Source organism: Lactuca saligna, chromosome 2, assembly GCF_052625555.1.
Source record: "Lactuca saligna cultivar CGN05327 chromosome 2, ASM5262555v1, whole genome shotgun sequence".
In the NCBI taxonomy this organism is placed as follows: domain Eukaryota; kingdom Viridiplantae; phylum Streptophyta; class Magnoliopsida; order Asterales; family Asteraceae; genus Lactuca; species Lactuca saligna.
In genome coordinates this window covers 114,184,896-114,205,999 of record NC_136418.1, presented here as the reverse complement: position 1 = coordinate 114,205,999, position 21,104 = coordinate 114,184,896, and positions in this window count along the sequence as shown.

Here is a 21,104-nt window from a genome sequence, read left to right as displayed (position 1 = left end):
TAACATCGTAATCAAATAGATTTGATATATATTTTTCGATCTTGGGAAAGTGTTTAAATGATATGAAAAGTGTTTTTAAATGTCATTATTGTATTTGATTGAAGGTATTTATCAAGTATTTAAGCATGTGACGCAGTTCTTTAATTATTTGTCTCAATCAAGATCTTAAATGAATAATTTCAATTTAATTTATTTAATTTTTATCATAAGATATCAAATAAATTAGTAAAGTTTCAAATAATACATGTGGTACAGAAATGTGTCACTAGGGACCGCATGGTCCACTAATGAATTCCGTGACTGGTGGGGATTGTTTATAATTAGAACCTCAAATGCTAATTCTGTTTGGATCTGTGATTTATTTATTTTATTAATATTATCTACTTTTATTAATATGATTATATTAAAAAAAAAATCATTTGATGATGACTTTTGGATAGTTATATTTTGTTTTTATCTTTAAAGATGAGTTTTAATCATCATTTCTTCTGCACTTAAATCCGTGTTACTTAAATAACCGACATTTGATTTGTTATTTAGCGATATATAGTTAAATTGTTTTGGTTGAATTGAACATGTCAATTTTGTACACCTTAGTTCTATTAAAAAAAATTAAAATGAGTTCTATGATTAATGAAACTTAGTTTTCGTACTAGTGATGTGACGACATATGTTGATAAAAAAAACCTTTTTTAACAGATTTTAGAACCATAGTTAGTGGAAAAAATAGCACGATTCCATTATTACTTGGCATTAATAATACTATACAAGTTACTGTGATCATGTGGTCATGCCTATCTATCGTGCCTCTTAATTATTTCTTATTAATGAAGGGCCGAAGTAAAAATTTAATATAGATCAGCATTATTTTTTTAAAATACTTAATTATAGGGACGAAGTAAGTATTTAATATAGATCAACAATATATTTTTTTAAAAATATTAATTATAGGATGAACATTTGGACATGATCAGACAACAACCGAACTGGTTTTAGAGAATTATGTAAACTGTGGACCGGACCTAATGACACATAGCACTGCTTGTTTTTCGGTCCTTGGATCTGTTGGATCAGTACAACATTTGTTGCATATGGTACAGGTAGTTCAAGTAGTAGTGAAAAACATTCAAGTTCGATACCATGATTTCGGATGACTGTAACTCATCAATATGGAACGAAAAATGATGAGTTAAAATATAAAGTATAATTACATGTTGAAAAATATCTATTTTGAGTCCAACGAATGAGTTATTATTATTCATCATCTACAATATAACTATCATTATTCTTTTTCTTATTTCATTGTTTTTTATTCTTCGATATCTTGATGAACAAGAATATTAGTGCAAAGATTATGATCATTCACCTTTTTTTTTACCTATAGTCGAGCTTATCCTCTTCTTCCACTATTTCACTTTTGTTTTTTGAAGATTTAATCGGAAGTTGAGGAACTAGAAAGGAAGGGAGAACCGATTGAAAAAGAGGAGCTGATTTTCCAAATTAGTTTATTTTTTTATTTATTTTTTTTTAATCTATCCGTTGAAAAAAAATAAGGAATGGACAATTATACCATCATTAAGGGAAGTTACAAATGCAACTTTATATTTCTAAAATAACTATGTATTTTGTGAATAAAAACAAATAATCTGCTATCTATTTATGATAATTTTCCAGAATAAAAAAATAGACTGTAATTCGTATATGACATTAGTTTTTCTTTTTTCCTTATAAGTTTGTTCTCTTTTATAATGTTTTACCATACTCAAAATTACCATCGACCATACCTAAAGTTATAATTTACTTTGTTATTAATTTCAAATAAAACATATTTGGATCTTTCCTAAAGTATATGAAAAGAAAAAGTATATTTAGTAGGAAAGAAAGTTCATGCATTAATTTATGGTATCCAAGGAAGGCATAATGTCCGTGGGAGAGTTGTGATGGTAGGTGAATGTTGGATTGAATGAACAGAAAGACAAATTGGTAGGTTCCAACCATGTGGTTCGATTATATATAGAGTACAAGAAATTTGAGCTCTAGTTTTTCCAAGTGTGAGGTTTCAATAAGTTTCATATAAGATGGATATATTTAATACTGCCTAATATTCATTGTAATGTTTAGCAGAAAGAAATGCTATTGATTATTTATATGTAAATGTATATGTATATGTAAAATATAAGTTAGGAGAGAGAAGGGTTTATATCCTTGTGCACACAAAAACCAGAACCCTCACAATCCATTATGGTTTCATCTCATATACCACATCATCAATGGTATTATAACATAAAATGGAAAAATAACCACAATGTTAAAAGCACGTTATAACATCAATCTTTTTCCATTTTATAATTTTTTTTATTAAAACAAATATATTTTAAATAAAACATAATATAAATAAAATATAATGTTTAAAAAAATAAAAATAACATAGCTTTTAAATTACAGATAACATCCAAAATTATTTAAAAAAACATTACAATACAAAAAAAAACATATTTTATTTTTCCTAAACAATGCTATTGATTATCATTATCGTTAAAAATATAATCTGCCAAGTCCTCTCGAAGTTGTCTGTGTTTATTTGCATCCTGAATGTCAACGATTCTATGCAAATATGTTGTTGTTCCTGGTTGAAACTGAACATGTCTGAGCTCCATTGGAATATAGTGTGTAATATTTTATCATTTATCTTCTAGTACCATGTTATGCATTATGACACAAACATACATGATATATCGTAGAGTTTTTAAGTCTAATGGTCGTGTTGCATGTTCAAATATGTGTCACTTCGCCTTTAGCATTCCAAAAGCACGTTCCACATCCTTACGTGCTCTCTCTTGTCTTCTCTTGAATAATTTATCTCTTTCTTCAAGCAGGTGTTGGAATGACTTCACAAATGTGAAATACAAAGGATATATTACATTTGTAAGGTAATACCCAAATTTGTATTCATTTCTATTCACCGTGAAAGGACCATTTGTGGCATTTCCATTCAAAAGAGCGTCGAATATTGGTGACTGATCAAGAACTTTGACATCGTTGTTGGAACCTGCAGTCACGAACAATGCATGCTAAATCCATAAATCTTGGGAAGCAACAACCTGTAAAACCAACGAAGGCGATCCACGATGACCACTTGCATACTGCTCTTTACTACTGGACAATTATTACATTTCCAGTGCGTGCAATCAATGCTTCCAATCATTCTGGGAAACCCATGTCTTTCTTCATGTGCTGCATAAAAGCTCTTACGTATCATGCAATGAAGGTTTCCACAAATATACGTCTCCGAATGTTTCAACAACATCTTTTGACAATCTATACAAACTTTCCCATGCAGTTCTTTTGGACATTCTCATATAGTCGTCAGTGGTGTCGGGTGACTCCCCCATAGCCATTAAACGAATGGTCACAACACATTTCTGCAATGTTGTAAATCATCGCTTACCTTCAGCATCATGTCTCTGTTGAAAAGATATATATTTAAACATATATTAACTATGATTTAAAAATATACGATACATGTATTAAAGTTAAAGAAACATGTAGTATATTTGTATTTAAGATTTAAAGAAATGATATCGGGCGATCCTTAGGAACACATTCCTACTCAAACAAATTCTTCTTTTGAATTCTTTCGACTCATATACACAATTATCCGCAAAATAGTCGTGATATAGATATTTGTGTCGTTCCTCGCGATTTCTATTTAACAGTGAACGTCTTATTAGTAGTGGTGTTGGGTCTAGTTATAGCATCTCTTTGGTGTAATAATTGTACATCACATTGAAGAATATATCGTCACCGTCATCATTGGACGAGTTTAAAAAATAATTTTTTTTAATTAAATTTTTTTATTTAATCTGACCGTTTGACAACGGTTTAATTGGTAGAAAAGGTTGAAATTAGCTCGTTTCATCCAGTCAAGACGGCAACGAGATACAACGAGAAAGGGGGGATGTTCATCTCGTTACGATGGTGTTATAGCTTCGCCACGTTGGTCATAACGAGGACGAGATGTCTCATATCGCATCGTCTACGAGACAAATCCACTAAGCTATAAATTAACTTAAAAGTTTATGCATTGGTTTGTCTCAACCAGCTTACTTGAATTCCTAACATTTAAGAGCACTTCAATGGAGGATATTGAAAAAAAAAAAAAAAAAAAAAAAAAAAAAAAAAAAAACCGGTAGTTTTTCATTTTTAAAAAAACTTATGTAAAAAGATAAAGCCATGGCGAAAGTTTTTGTTGTCGTGTGGCCGTGTGGGTCTTATTAGGTTGTTTAGTTTTGTTAATGATTTTTTCAATTTTGTTTGGTAGTTTAAATTCATATGTATTATTTTACTAATTTAGTTTTGTAATTTTTTTTTGGAAACGACAAATGAAATGATTTATGATAAACAAACTGTTAACCAGCCAAACATTGAGTATTACATTTAAAATAAAAAACCATCAAAGTGAGAAAGTCTCCGCTCCTCCCACTTTAACACCCCCAAGAACCCTTACATTTAATCAGTGACAGCAGCAAAATGTTTTAGTAGGAGTGACATCCAAAAAAAAAATTCTGAACAAATATAAATTAGTAGTTACGAGTATAAGCCGATGCATCTAATAAAAAAACATACACTACATGTCAGAATCGGAGTAGTGGTTCGGAACCTCCGATCTAAACTAATGTCCACCACTGCATTTAATTCATAGAAATGTCATAGATTGTATATTATGAACAAGCTTACAGCAAAAGATTGAGTATTGCTTGAAGACCTTATCATTCCTGGGGCTTCCATGTATGTACACCAGAGCATTACGTAAAATATTATTGAGCATTCTGTAACATACTATCTCGCTAATATTCATCTTTTCTTAGGGCAATGTCCTCATTTGACAACATAATTTAAAAGTTTACCTGAAGTGTCAAATTAAACCCGGTTCAATCCACACCAAGTAAATATGAGGCACTTGAGCGTTTGAACAAAGTAACATATGATGTATAAGTGTTGTTTAATTTAATCTAAAAGTTCACCGAAGTGTTAATTCGCTCATGTATAAGTGTTGTTTAGTTTAAGCTTCTAATCATCATAAAGTATTCACCCCTCCTTATTAAAATTGTACCTCTTCTCACTTATACATAAACAACTCAATCACATAAAGATACCACTCTTGGTAAGTATAGTGAGAAGACTCACCTTGTAAGTAAGCTAAGTGAATGAATACTCTTGCAAACGAATCCCAAAGTCTAGCCTCCTCCTAATCACATAAGATAACTATCTAATTAACTCTTTTTAAATGACACATTTACTTAGTTATCCCTCTCACTCTCTTGAGGTGGGAAAAAGACCAATTTATCCCTCCAAGGTTTCCCAAAGACAAGGTTGACCAAACCCTAAGTCAACATAAGTCAAACTCGAGTCAACAGTCCATGTTGACCCTAATCGTCAAGTGCACTTATGGGACTTGGCGAGTCTGCTCACCATCCACAGGATCATTCAAAAGTATGGCTCAACTCGCTGTTGACCCGTCAACCTGTCGAGTTGCTGTGCGATCAAAACCATCGTGACAACCCCATCTGACTCATCAAGTCGGCTCCTTGAATCGGTGAGTCCATTCAAACCCATAACTGATTCAGTTGTTTTCAAGGCAGAGAACCTTCCCTAACTTTGGATCTATACTCCTAGGGCTCATCAACCACGTAAAGTCACAAGATTTACATCCATGCATGGCATTTTGAGCTTCAAATGCCATAACACACCTTGGAAAGAGTTGTTCACTCAAGATCATTACCATGGCTGATTAAAGCAGGGACTTTATGGCTCTAAGGAACTCACATGGTCCAGATTTTAAGTCCAAATCTCAAAAGGACCTAAAACACTCTAGATCCCCAATTATAGTAGAAAAGCCCTAATTTCCAATATATAAGATCTATACAACAAAATGAGAAAGGTGCAAGCTTTATACCTGATCTAGAAGCTCTGAGATGAAGCAACCACAAATCTATCAACTCCTTCTTGTCTCTTGGCTTGAAGTCCTTCTCTTCTTCTTCCAAAAGGTGAACAACACACTCAAGATTAGCTCAAAAATCTCTCTTAAGGCACAACGGTCCATTAGGGTTTGTTCTTAGAGATGGGTAGCCGCAATGAGGCTATAAGTGCCTTTAAATAGGCCCCAAACCTGGGGATTTAGGGTTTCTCATTCCAACTCCTACTAGGCGAGTCGGATCCTCAGACTCATCGAGTAGATCATTAAACCCACGTGGCACTTCGCGACTCTACTCAAGGAGTTGGGGTGCCGACTCGTCGAGTAGCTCAAAAATATAAATAAATGAGTAAATAAATAATATACTTGGATGTCCGGATGTTACATCATCCTCCAAATGCATCAATGCGGCATCCACTTTTTCTTCATCTCGAATGTCATAATAGAAGAAGTATTTCTTTGCTTTAAGAATGCAACCCTGCGGATCGCCTTCACCAAAGGTAGGAGAAGCAATTTTGTTATGGGGTCGGTGCCTTTGCTTATGCCCAGATGATTTTCCCTCATCCTGTTTTCCATTACTCTATCTTTCTTTATTGTGTGATTGAGATTTGAGGGATGCTACCTTCCTCTGCAATGAATCTATAGATTCCAACTTCTTGGAGATAGCGGCTACTTTCACTGCTACATGATATGGTGGTTGGTTTCCCTTTTTTGAATTGCTCCGGGTTTGCACCATGTCTTCAAGAAGTTTCCCGTCGATGGAACTAAATGATAGAAACTGATTAAATTAAACAATTGAATGCTTACTACTTAGATTAATAAGGCCAAATTCGAGATGGCAAATCTCCTTAGTTATAAGAACACAAATAACTTATTATCTGATTGAAAAATGAAAAACATCAACTACAAGTTTATTACAGAAAACATAAGTGCTTCAAACTTATTGGATCAGAACTGTTCCTTCACTTTTAACTATTACATGGTTGGCCCAAAGGATCCAACTGATTTCCAAAAAGGGCATTAAACTGTTGTTCTTCCTATCTCTTAACTCGTGACTTCTTTCTTGTATATACTTGTAGGTTCTTATCAAATACCCTTGGTCAAAACTGGTCAAAACCCACAAGTCAACCGGTTAACACAGCCAACTCAACCATGTCAACTCAACTGAATCGGCTAAGGCTTCGTACGTGGGGCATACTCCGGAGGTATGCAGGGAGTACATGAAGTCCGAGGTATCGGGTCAAATCGGCGTATGCGCAACGTACCATTTGGTATGCTCAACATACATAACAAATCCCTTCTTATCTTATTAAGAGCTTAAAACATCGACTTATCACATCCAAATATAGATCCAAGTCCCAAATAACATTTTTGACTATAAAGTTTCCAACTTTATGGTCTTGCATGGCCAATAAGGTCTTAATATCAAAAACCTCAATCACTTCACTCATTAAGACCTCAAAAACACATGCATGGAAGGAAAGACATGATCAAGACTGCAATTTTATGCTTATAAACACCTCAAAGTGACTAAAAGGTCAACTTAAATGGATTAGAGCACCTTATACTCAAAATACCTAGATAATGGGACCCAAAGGACACGAACTCCATGGATAGCTTAGATCTATGCATAGAATCATCAAGTTCATAACTTTATATCTCAAAATGGATATTAAAGGTGAGGTGTTCCTGGATCTAGAAGGTATTGATCTTCGAATATAATGATTCTTTCTTCACCTTGCTTCAAAGGTACCGCAAACACACAATTTTGAGCTCAAATGATCACACACAAGGGATTAGGATTTCAAAGGATAAAATAAAATGTAGAGGCTGAAGAGGGAACGAGGAATGAATAGTTAATGATACTTTTATATGGACCAAACCCTAAAAATTAGGGTTTGAACTTTTACCACGTACGCTCGGCGTACATGGTGTATGCTTAGCATACTAGGGTCCGCCCCAGTATGCTTAGCGTAGACAACGTACGCCTAACGTACTAAACTTTTGGCCATACTTACCAAAAGGCCACAATGGGCCTTTTTGAAAGTTTCCTCTTAACTAAGGGCTAAAAATAAAGAAACCTTCATACGAAAGAGTGAATTTTGGAAATACCTAATGTTGGGATGTTACATACATACTAAGGTGGGTATATGGTGATGTTTTCCCGATTACAGGCACATGTAAAATACTTGAATTATTGATTATGATTAATATATTTAAATGTTTAGAGTCCAATTCTATAGAAGTTTTGTGAGTCATTTTCGTTGTTTTTATGCACTAAATGTTATTGGTTTATTTTTTTTAATAGCCATTTAAACTGGATTATTTAGATACTTTGAGACACTACTGTGATGATACTTCCTTATGCGAATTAATGGCCTATTCCTGTGTGAGATTTCTAATGCAGTAAACATTTAGAATGAAGGATTACTTTGGGAACAAGCTTCAGATAAGGTGTAAACCGTAAAAGTGAAGCTCCAAATCAAAGGATATATAAAACATATTCTACATTGAGGTACATTATGCTCCTTTGAGTATATCATACAAAAATCGTCGTTAACCGATTTTCTTAATTTGTGAAGGGAAGTGCTAGTTTGGCTCAATTTTTTAATTTTTTTTTAATTTTTATGTTTTGATATTTGAAATTATTTTTGTTCTTATTAAAAGTTGTTATTAAAAGTTGTTTTTGAAAAACGTGTTATATTTTTTGTGTCTTAAAACCTATGTATTCATGAGATATTATTTTCCCCACGTGTCATTTTATTTGACACATGTTCTACAGGTGCAAATAATAAGTGAGTAATTGATCCTTAGAAGATGATGCAGACCTTTTGGTTATGTTAGAAGAAAGGTTCTATCTTTGACAAACAATAAACACTTATGGTTTTTGTTAGTAGTAGTTTTGGTACATTCTATGTTTGCTATGGTTTTTGTATCTTGTTGCATACCTAAAATACACCTTGCGTTATAAATATGTGTATGTTATGTGAGACTCATTTTCGTTAGAATTTTCATTCATGTAACTAATGTTGATTATTTAAGTTATTCCCAGTAAAAAAGGATGGGGTGTTACAAAATGTTTTATGATTTGGAAGGTGGAAATTATAGGGGTTCTTTCGTTTGTTGAAATCAATGGTTCTTTAGTTTTTGGATTTTTAAGATTCATGATGTAGGTTTCCGATGAAGAAAGAAAATTTCCCGACGAGGAGTGTGAAAGAAACTAGAAGAATAGGTTTGTAGGTGGGATGGGAAGTTTTGAGTGGTGGGTGGTGGGGTATTGATGAATAAATTAAAAATGGTAAATTACACGAATGTTCCATGTGGTTTTGGGAAATTTGCACGGTTGGTCCATAAAAAGAATATTTAACTCGGACCGTCCCAAATGTTTGTGTTTGTTGCTATTTCGGTCCTTGAACCACATAAAAAGACCAATATAACCTTATGGATTATTTTAACTTATTGTTTAATATTAAATTAATTATTATAAGACTTTTTTTATAAGTGTGGGCCCTACTCATTCTTTTATTCCTTCTTTACCGCCTCCAAAAACTACATCATCGGCTCCCCTCCTTCTCTAGCCACTATCCCTACTTCTCTGACCATTGTCCCTCCCTTCCTATAATGTCTTACATATATTCCCCCTTTTTGTTTCCTATGATATCATACACAACACATGGTTCTTAAACAAAATTGGATTTTAGGCTCTATTCTCAAACCTGCAAATCGAATATAACTTTGGGGGATCGAATCTTTAAACTTGCTAATCCCACATCATTTTCGCCTAACAGATTTCAACACCACCTCTATCTCCGACACCACTTTAATCCATCATTTTTTCAACCACGGTATTCCTCTCATCCCTAATTTTTCTATCGACAACCTCTAATCAATTCTAAATACAAACAATGAAATCAAAGCATTCATTGGAAACATGAAAACTCAAAATCATATATATATATATATATATATATATATATATATATATATATATATATATATATATATATATATATATATATTGATGGGTGTGAAATGCACTAGTTTTAATCCTGCTATTTTAAATACAAATTAAACACACGAAATGCAGTGTACATATCGATTAGCAATATAATTCAAACAAGTAGGGTATCGAACACAGGGAATGGTAAGAATTAAACTAACTACTAGAATTATCTAAATAAAAACAACTAATAAAAAGAAAGGTTTTCTCTAGTTTTGCAATACTAGAAACTTAAGAAATTAACTAACACTCAAACAAAGACAATTAAAAACTAAAGCAAATATAAAGCAAATAAATTCAATAATAAAAGAAACTTCTATTCAGGTTCGAATGACTTATTCCTATGGTTGATTTCATGGCAAGTGCAATGAAATAATTTATCATTGGCTACTGACTAATGTGTTTAGATTCATGTTGATTATTACTAATCCTTAGCAAACAAATTAATTAAAACAGTGACAAATTGGTTAAACTAATAAGTTTCCTTGTATTTTGTTTTGGATAAAGTAAGACTTGTAATATTAGCAAATTAATTCTGGCAATTCAGTCAACTCCTGTGTGGCTGTTTATCATACATAGTTACACATGAATGTACTTATTTTCTAGTTAATCCTAGGTTCATGTTCACTAATACTAGGCATAGAATATTTTGTTCAAAAAATTATATGATTCAAGTAATTAAGAAGATGTTCATGCAACTCAAGAACTTGATTATTAACAGAAAATAATTATTATTAGCACATAAGGATCTTTAACAAGCTTAACAAGACAATTCACCAAATCAAGTTAATCCAAACCAAAAAATCAAACCATATTCACAAGTTTATCTAGCTTAAATAGAAGTAATGAGTTTTTAGCTCAGATCTACAACAATTAACATCTCAAAAACGAAATCTAATGATAGAAACATAGTTTATGGAAAATATTAAGAAAAGAGTATGTATATTGCCTTTGATCTCCTCCAAATTGATCTCTAGGTTGAATTTCCGAAAACTAGAGATCCAAGAATACTTCTAATCTCTAATTAGTCACCAAAAATATCCAAAAAAGCTTAGGGTTTCGGGCAATAATGTCCTTTATATATATTTCTGAAAACAAGGGCAACTCATCGAGATCTTTTGACCGAGTCGACGATTCCGTCACTTAAAACTTGTGTACGGCAAGTCTTTGATTGTTCGCGAATATTCCAATCAACTCGCCGAGTTCTTCACATTTTAAGCTCTATTTCTTCAAACTTTAATTCCCGAACTTCCGATCGCTAGTCCCGCTTCCTTTTTCACTCGAGCACATCTTTTAGGCTGAAAATATAATTTTAACATAATTAAGTACCTTTTGTTCAATAATTGAGACAAAATAGCCAAAAAGTTTTAAGATATTATACGATATATGTGCATTTGTCTATGAAAATGGAGAAGGGGAAGGATTCAGTTTCCACCCCCACCGTTCACATCCCTGTTACAACCTCTCCTATCTTTCCCATCTTGATGAAACCTCCGATAACCACCTATCGTTGTCTTCAACAACTAATGAGTGTGAAAACCAAATCTAACCATTAAATCGAAATCCATGTCCAAAGTATTTGAAGAACTTGTAAAACATGAACCTGCAACAAAAAACCCTGAAACGAACTTGGGTTTCTGATTTGAAAGGATTTTTTATTTCATCTGAACTTTAGGTTAGGTCTGATTTTGTTGGATTGGAAAGGATGAAGCTAGAGAATGGAGTCGTCTCTTCATCTCGATGTTGATAGACCTAACTTGTGGTGGGTTTTCATAAATCAATTTAGTTTCTAGTGGTGATACAGTTTCCGTCGAAGAAACGGTGGAGTGGAGGTAGATAGGGAAGGTGCTAAAGGTTGATAGGAGTAAGAAATTATCAATAGCAGGTCAGAGGTTTCAGACGAGGAAGAAGTTGTTGATGGTAGGTAGAAGGAATCCGATGAGGATCACAGGTTTCCCCATTTTCGACGCCTTATTTTTAGTTTAGAGTTCTTGAAAAAAACAAAGAGAGACATGAGGTGGGGGTTACGGTGAATGTGAGGGGGGTAGGGCCTTTTTTTATTTTTTAAAATTCTAAAAAAAAAAATTTAAAATAACATTAAGGGCAAATATGTCAATTCAAGTCTCTCAGGGGCCAAACACGTGACAAAAACATTTTATGGGGACTATCTTAGTTTAAAAAAATTCTTAGGGGCTAACCGTGTAGATTACCCCAAACAGGGACACCATATTTTTAATTTACCCTATTAAAAATAATGCAAGTAATAAAAAGATATTACAAAACGGTAAAATAATCTTTTTAACATGATGCAGGACCAATATATATATATATATATATATATATATATATATATATATATATATATATATATATATATATATATATATATATATATATATATATATAATGACTTTACAATAACCTTCTAAGTAAAAAAAAAAAAGAAGAAAATTTAAGAACCAAACATGCACATTATACGAAACTACATAGACCATTCATGTGATTTACTCGAGTATTTGAAGCCGCTTAAAAAAAATCATTTTGGGACAAATATAGTACAAAGTAATCAAAGCAAGATACATATAAATTCGTATCAAAACCAATTTAAGAAAGATATGAAACCTTAATGCAAAATATAGAAACGATATAACATAATAATACTATGTTCACCAGCTATCCATATCATTACCAGCTATATGCATTTTTCGATGAGATTTTTCAAGCTGTGCCACACATTTTATAGTTCCAACACAACATAAACATTGATGTCATTTCAATCCTATGGTTCATTAATATACTTTTTGTACAAAGGTTTAAAACTCGTTTTTTCCACGTAAAATGTATATATGGAATTTTATGCTCTTTTTTTGTATGCCAATCATTTTTTAGTGTACTTGCAGTTCAACCGATAATATCTATTCAAAATATACAAAGTTGTCATTGAAGATAATACCAGTCGTAGCTAAGATCAACCATATAACTCACGTTCAATGATTCTTCAAAAATCATGTAACAACTTGACCATGTCTGATCTTAACCTAACAAAATTGATGAACCGATTCTAGAAAAATCTGACAATATTTGTTACGAAAGCAGTAAAAGTCCATACAAAGTGAAGCAATTCCAACTCATAGAGGCTGTGAAGCATCAAACATTAAACCGTTCTTAGTGGAATAGTTTTTTTTAACTAATTGAGGAAGCATTGGAATTAATGTTGTGCTTATTCCAAATGAACCTTGCAGCGTATGTGAAAATATTTTTTGGTTGGGACACTATATAGAGACTTTTTCTAGATGACATGGTTTTATTCAAAACCAAAAAAGCACAAAAATGCTAGAAGATTAAAGAGAAATAAAGTTGATAGAATGATCTTTTAGCCAACATACCACTCGGTTCGTTTAGAACTACTTTATTTAAAATCAAATTAAAAGAATTGACAACAATTGAACAAAAGATAATCTTTTTCATGATGTATGATACAATAATCTCTTAGACAATACACCCACTAGATTCTTTTAGATTTTCATCTACTCAACATCCAATGAAAAAAAATTTATCAATCGCATCAAAAAGAACCTATTTCTAGATATTTTTTTTTGGGGAAATACACGTATTGCTAAAGAGCATAATTGACCAAATTGATGTGAACATAACCACATGAAAGTATAAACATTTGTTTATAAAACTAAAAGATAAATTTTGTTGCTTTTTAGTCAAATTAATCTAAATGAAAGTTGTAGTAGACAAGAATACAAATGCATGAATATAAACAACATCAAAATCGGAGATCATATGAAAAAAAAAATGATATTTCAAAGTCCTAACGGATTTTGGTTGAAAAGCACGGTGCACGACGCGTGGTATTAATGCTCTGCACATATACCAATGTTGTGTGCAAGGAGCTATCTGATACCGTGTAGGGTGTGGCTCGTCCCTTTCTTAGGCACGACGAGACCGTTGCTTTCCAACCTTATAAATAGAGGATCACCCTATTCCATTAAACAAAAATAAAGTTTATAGAATTGTTAAAAACTCACAAAACTAACTTCCTAACATCACCATTTCTCATATCAATATAAGATCAAGAAACAGGTGGTTTTTCAATATACTTACAACTCAAAACTCACTACAAAAACACTCAGATTGTCACTCAACCTAAACTACTTCTAACGATAAAAAAATGAGAGAAAAACAGATCTGATTACACACTTTTTCTCTCACTCAAATACAACGAATCAGATATGTATCAAGCTAACAACAAAGAACTCTCGAGAGATAAAACTGAGAGAAAATATCTAGATCTAACAACTTCATCTGTAAATCTTATCTCCAGAACCTTCTCTGCTCTATTTATATCTCGGATTATATCCACAAATATAACCCGATCTAGAACCGACCCAGATTCAACCCACGTGTCTTAACTTTATAACCTGCATACAACTTTCATCCTTCCAGAACACAACATTTACATAATATACCCTTTCCAATTTTCTTAAAATAAATATGAGATTGTAACAAAATAAATGAACATTTTCAACATCCCCCCTCAATCGAAATATTTATTTTCTGAAAATATCAATAAGACCCATTTTATTAGACAAAAATTCATGTTGTTTCACACTTAAAGACTTTGTTAATATATCAGCATTTTATTCATCTGAACCAATTTTTACAAGTTTTAAAACACCACTAGAAATTTTTTCTCTAACAAAATGCAGATCTATTTCAAAATGTTTTGTCCTTTCATGAAACACAGGATTAAGAGCTAATTTAATTGTGGAACTATTATCACAAAAAACAGAAACAGGAATAAAACTTTTAACCTCTAATTCAAACAGAATTTTTAAAATCCAAATTATCTCACATGTGATACAGCCAAGAGCCCTATATTCCGACTCAGTAGAGGATCTTGAAACAGTAGATTGTTTTTTACTTTTCCAAGAAATAAGACAATTATTAAGATATACCATATACCCAGATACAGACCTTCTTGTGGCTAAACATTTAGCCCAATCTGCATCCACAAAACCTTTCAATTCCAACACACTTGATTTGGTTAAAGCAATTCCCTTTCCAGGACTATTTTTCAAATACCTTAACAATCTAAAAGCAATATTTAAATGTAACTTTCTAGGACTATGCATATACTGACCAAGGACCTGGACTGCATAAGAAATATCAGGTCTAGTAACTGTAAGATAGATAAGTTTACCTATTAGTTTCTGAAATTCAGTTTTATTTTCCAACAATTCATTTTTCCCATCATGATTATCAGAATTTATAACAAAATTTGTTTCCAAAGGTGTGGTCACGGGCTTACACCCAAGCATACCATATTCATGCAACAACTCAAGACAATATTTTCTTTGGTTTAAACATAAACCACTGTCAAATTTAACCACTTCAATCCCTAAAAAATATTTAAGTGTTCCAAGATCTTTAATTAAAAACTGACTACTCATAAAATTCTTTACCTTCTTTAACTATACTTCACTATTTCCAGTTAAAATAATATCATCAACATATACTAGCAATATAGTTATTGAACCTTCAATTTTCTTAATAAACAATGAATAATCACTTATACTCTGTTTAAAACCAAACATAAACAATGATGCACAAAGCTTTTCATTCCATTTCCTAGGAGCCTGCTTCAGTCCATATAAAGACTTAGTAAGCTTACATACCCTAGTATCATTACTAGAATAATAACCAGGTGGAAGTGACATATAAACGTCTTCAGTAAGATCTCCATATAAAAAAGCATTATTAATATCCAACTGATATAAAGGCCAAGAATAGTGAACAGAAAGAGAAATAACAATACGAACTGTTACAATTTTTGCAACAGGAGAAAAAGTCTCCTCAAAATCAATACCCTCTCTTTGATTATAACCTTTAGCAACTAAACGTGCTTTATATCTATCTATTTCACCATTTGACTTGTATTTAATCTTATAAACCCACTTACATCCAATTGGTTTCCTATTTTTAGGTAAAACAGTTATTTCCCATGTATTATTTCGATGAAGTGCTTCCATTTCATCATTCATAGCTTTAATCCAATTAGGATCAGAAAAAGCTTCATTATAACTTTTTGGTTCAACAGTTTTATCAAGATTAGAAATAAAACACTTAGTTTCAGAATCAAGAAAAGAATAGTTAATGGTTCTTTCAACACCATATTTATACTTACTTTCTACAATATAATCAGAAAACTTAACAGGCATATGAGACTCACGCCTAGATCTAGAGATACCTATAGACTGATCCAAAGAAGGGGTTAAGACTGATTGACTACTTTCCTCAGATACACTTGAAGAAGAAGGAACAGATGAATCAGTAGGAGGCGCAACTGCCTCGCCACCAGGGTTGACAAAATTACTAGAATCAACATCATCCATACCAATGACTGCATCAGCACCATCCAATTGAGACTCTACTCTCAGCTCATCAAGATTAATATAATCATTTATATATTTATTATTATCAAATTCATCACAGGAAAAGAGTGTTGGATTAGTGTCTAAGTCCATAACTATTTTGGTATGTACTTGACCCGATGGTGCATGGTCCTTTTGGGTTGCCTTCACCAAAGCAATTTGATTGGAGAAATGAATAAAGAGAGAGAGGAAAATATGATTTATTAATATGTTATAAGAATAATATATTAAAGGAGAAATCATATTTGTTTAATTAATATTGGTCAATAATTAATTAAGAATTAGTTTTGTGATCAAATGTAATTAATTAAACTAGAGGGGCTGAATTGTAATTATGTGATAGTTACAAAATAAGGTAAGGATTATCTTATATATATGGTGAACGAATTTGAGGTGTAAATCCCTTAGAATTCGAGTATGATAAGGATTCAAGGATTATCTTATTGGTTGCTTAATGGATAATCAACTAGATAAGGATAATGACTGAAACCCTATCTCTACACCTATATAAACACCCCTAGGGCTATGAATTCGTGTATGCCTTCCCAAGAGGTTCTAGATACAAATTCTAGCCTCTCACCTCTCTCTTTATACCTTCTCCATTTGCTTATGGTGTTTGTGAGCCATTAGAGGAGTGACACTTGTGACTCTAAGCATTCCAAAGTCAATACAAGGAGGAATTGGGATTGTTATTACTACATAACAATCAAGGTATGTTCTTAAACCTAATTACATGTTAATATGATTACTTGCATGCTAGAATTAGGGTTTATAGTCTTGGATTCAAAGCATGTACAATAGAGAAACCTAGATCCAAGCATTAGGGTTTGTATGAGCACATAGGATGTCTTATGACCAAAACCCATCAGTGGTATCAGAGCCTTGATTGGTTTCAATTGTATTGATGCTTGACATAACTGAAAAATTCGATTTTTGATGTTTTGGAGGCTGGACTCGCCGAGTCCATGGCTGAACTCGCCAAGTCCATGCAGACTCGACGAGTCCATGCCTGACTCGACGAGTCAACTCGTCAGATAATGCTTATCTCGGGATTTCTTGCTGTTTTTGCATATGGATAGTTACCTTATCATGTTAGATCAATATAAATCCGATTTTATGATATATATGACTATATTCTTGATCTAATTAAAGATAATTATCAATTAACAAGATAATTGTTTCCTTATAAGATAATTGATTAATTATTTTGAGTAAATTGATAAATTGTTTTGCAAGAAATCATTAAACAAATCAAATATGGATAATTATGTAACTAAATGTTAGTTTAGATTATTTATTATTTGATCCTTGTTGTTATGAAAAGTTTCATATTTTCCCTTTAGGTTTTATAGTTTAAATTTGAACCCAAAAAGTTTTGTTGTTTTGAAATTTAAATAGTTAAAACCCTAATGTTTTGAAAAATGTTTCAAAACTTGCCCTCAAGGTTTGGAATTTAAAAGTTGATTAAAAGGTTTAATTAGAAATGTTAAATTCTAAAACTCTAGTAATGTTTTGAAAAGTTCAAATCACACCCTTATGGTTTTATTAATTAATTAAGGAGTATAATTAAAAGAGGTTTAATAAATCCATAAAAATTTAGGTTAACCTTTTAATTGAATTAAAAGTGTAATTGTTAAAGTTAACCATATAGTATTTTAAAAGTATAAAGTACACCCTATACTATATATAACATTAAAAGTCTAACATTATATATATGTATAAGTAAAAGTCAGTCTTACCGTTAGTAGGCCTCATTCACGAAGCTGGTCTATAAGGGGTGTTTAAGGAAATTGCCTATAAAATGGCGATTGAATGGGTATCCACTCTTACCCACCGCACTCTTGACTAGTGGAGGGTCGTTAGCCGAACAGGTAGGATAGGACGAAACCTTCCATTATAAGTATAATGAAATACAGAGTAACTAAATGTTTCGCAAATTCCCAATCTTAGTTACTTAGGCAAAAGTGAATTGATGCAATTCCATGAAATTACACTTTGTGCCCTTGCGAAGACGTTAGTGGAGCGTGTGTGGTTTACCGGCACACTAAATGGTTCTAAGCAAAGGTAGCAAAGGGTGACTCAATGTTTGTCATAGTTCGGTGGAGCGTGTGTGGTTTACCGGCACATCGAATAGGTGATTGTAACATGTGAGGGCACCATGTAGTTTGCATGGTTATTCACACCCGCTTTGTGATCCTCGGCATCCCAGTCACAAACAAGAGGGGCATATCGAGATTTAAACATGCCATTGAAATGTTCAATGAATCTCAAAGGATCTAGGAGTTTTCATAGATTTAAAACTTAAATTTCTTTTTCGTTTCTCATGGTGAAAACTAGTGAATCGTCATTCACTTACCTTCAAATGTTCTGCGATTTGGGTTACGGCATCCCTCTCCCGAGTTGTAGGATATTGTGTTGGGTCCTAGCCTTGGAATTTCATTTGGGTGATTTACCAAGGACTCAATCAATCAACTAACTTGAATTCGTTTTTCTCCCGATGTCAAAGTTCGACAACTATGGTCTTCTCAAATCCCGTGGAACAAGCATTCCACATGAAGATGATATTCCACGATTCGATCGAGGAACAAGAAATCATGCTTCACTTCCTCCTCCTCCTTCAATTATTCTCCCTAACCCACAAGATTGTAAAATTGAAAAGTTCAATATCAGTCAAGCCCATTTGGCAAGTAAACATAAAGAGGGCAAGTCGGTGTGTGCACACGTCTTAGGGATGAAGTCACACATTGATAGATTAATAATGATGGGATCCGTTGTCGGTGAAGCGATGGCTGTTGATTGGGTTCTTCAGTCACTTCCTAACTCATATAGTGAGTTCGTAAGAGAGTACTATATGATGAACCGCAACGTGACCCTTATAGATCTCACCTATATGCTTATTGCTGCTGAATCAGCAATGGTTTGGCGCAATAGAAAAGCAAAGTTGATTGGTGAATCTGCCTTCGAGACCTCTATGGATATAGACAATGGCAATGAAAGACATGCAATGATCGAAAAGTTTGATCATAAGAGAAAGGCGATGTCTGAAGTAGTTCCATGTGTTGTTCCAAAAAGAGTCAATTTGCTTTTATTGCCAAGAGAAGGGGCATTGGAGACGAAGCTGCCCTATTTACCTAAGAGATCTAAGAGATGGGAGAGTCGAAACGTATGGCTCTAATTTAGGTAAAATCCATTGACTAACTCTTTTAAGCTTCATTCTAGGTTCTGAATACATAATGTGATAAGATTACAATTGATGTTTAGAAGGATCAAAGAAAAGAAAAGAAGCTTAAGGGAAGAAGTGAGCAGAATCTAACCGTGAAGGAATGGATTTCGATTGCGTTTCTCGAAGATTAGATTCTTAAGCTACTACTTAGAGTTAGAATTAGATTGCTAAGAAAGATGTATTCGCATAAGTTTTTCAATGAGTTGCATTGTGAAGGACAAATTTTTCTGCAATAAAATAAAATTTGATTTTAAATTTTATTTATTTATCCTTACAATGGCGTGTATGAAAAATTGATGTTAAAATTATTAGCAATAATGGATTTGTTTCTTATTGTGTTATGGAAAGTCAAGAATTTACCAAATAGGGAGAGTTTCTCATCGCCCAAGCTTCAATTGGACAGAAACTTGGAATCATGCAACTTGGTTGCATGATGAATGAGAAATTTCATATTTGATAATTAGACTAATTCGTTGACAAAGTGTCAAGTGAAGGACTAGGAGATCGAGTACACAAAGTTGTGTGTTGATCAAGTTCACCATAAGAGTAACAAAGATATTCGTCATCGTTTACTAAAGGTTTAGTAAATATGATTATACTTACAAGATTAAGTGTAATTTTGAATTGATTAAAGGGTTTAGATCAATAGCAAAACGAATAAGAAGAATCAAATAGGCAGAAAGATAAGAGTTTCTCCATTCTAAGAAGAAGGGAGAGTGGCTTTTATGCTTTATGATAGGTCTTAATGATTAAGAACCATATCTCAATTGATCCTCTAAGTGAGTCTTGGTACAATTGTATGTCCAAGAAGAGGAATCAAAGATTGATGAAATGGTCAAATCAAGAAGACAATCATACTTTGTTCCAATAACAAGTCTTAAAGTTAAGATTGTGACAATGAGTAAAAAGTATTAAAGGTTTATAACATTCATCAAATGTGGAAAGTTGTGATGTCTTGGATAAGACAAAGACCAACTATGACCAATTTATGAAGTGTTTTGATACAAACTACACTAACTCTTGAAAATTTGTTTGTCAAGAAATGTTTATTGACAAAAGAATCTTATATGTCAAGGAGTCAGTGGGAGTCTTAATGGTCTCGAAAAGTTTCAAGAACAAATCAAATAAACCTTATCGATCATCACTAGCACACAAGTTGAGGTTTACAACCTATCGTAAAGACATTATTTTGTTTCTGTGCCAATCCAATCGAGTTAATTATGCATGTGAGTCCTATGAGTTCTCATTTGAATGCGTAAAAGGCAAGGACCTTGATCAATGAAAGGTACATTGATAGGAAAAAGGTAAGATGCTTAACTACTTGGAAGACGTGGTGGGCAGCTGTGCTACCATAAGGCAAGAAATCAAGATTAAGAAAGTTTGATCCATATGAGTTTGAATTTGTCGTAAACTTTGGTTTTAACAAATTCGCATGGATAGGAACACATACACCGTTTAAATCTA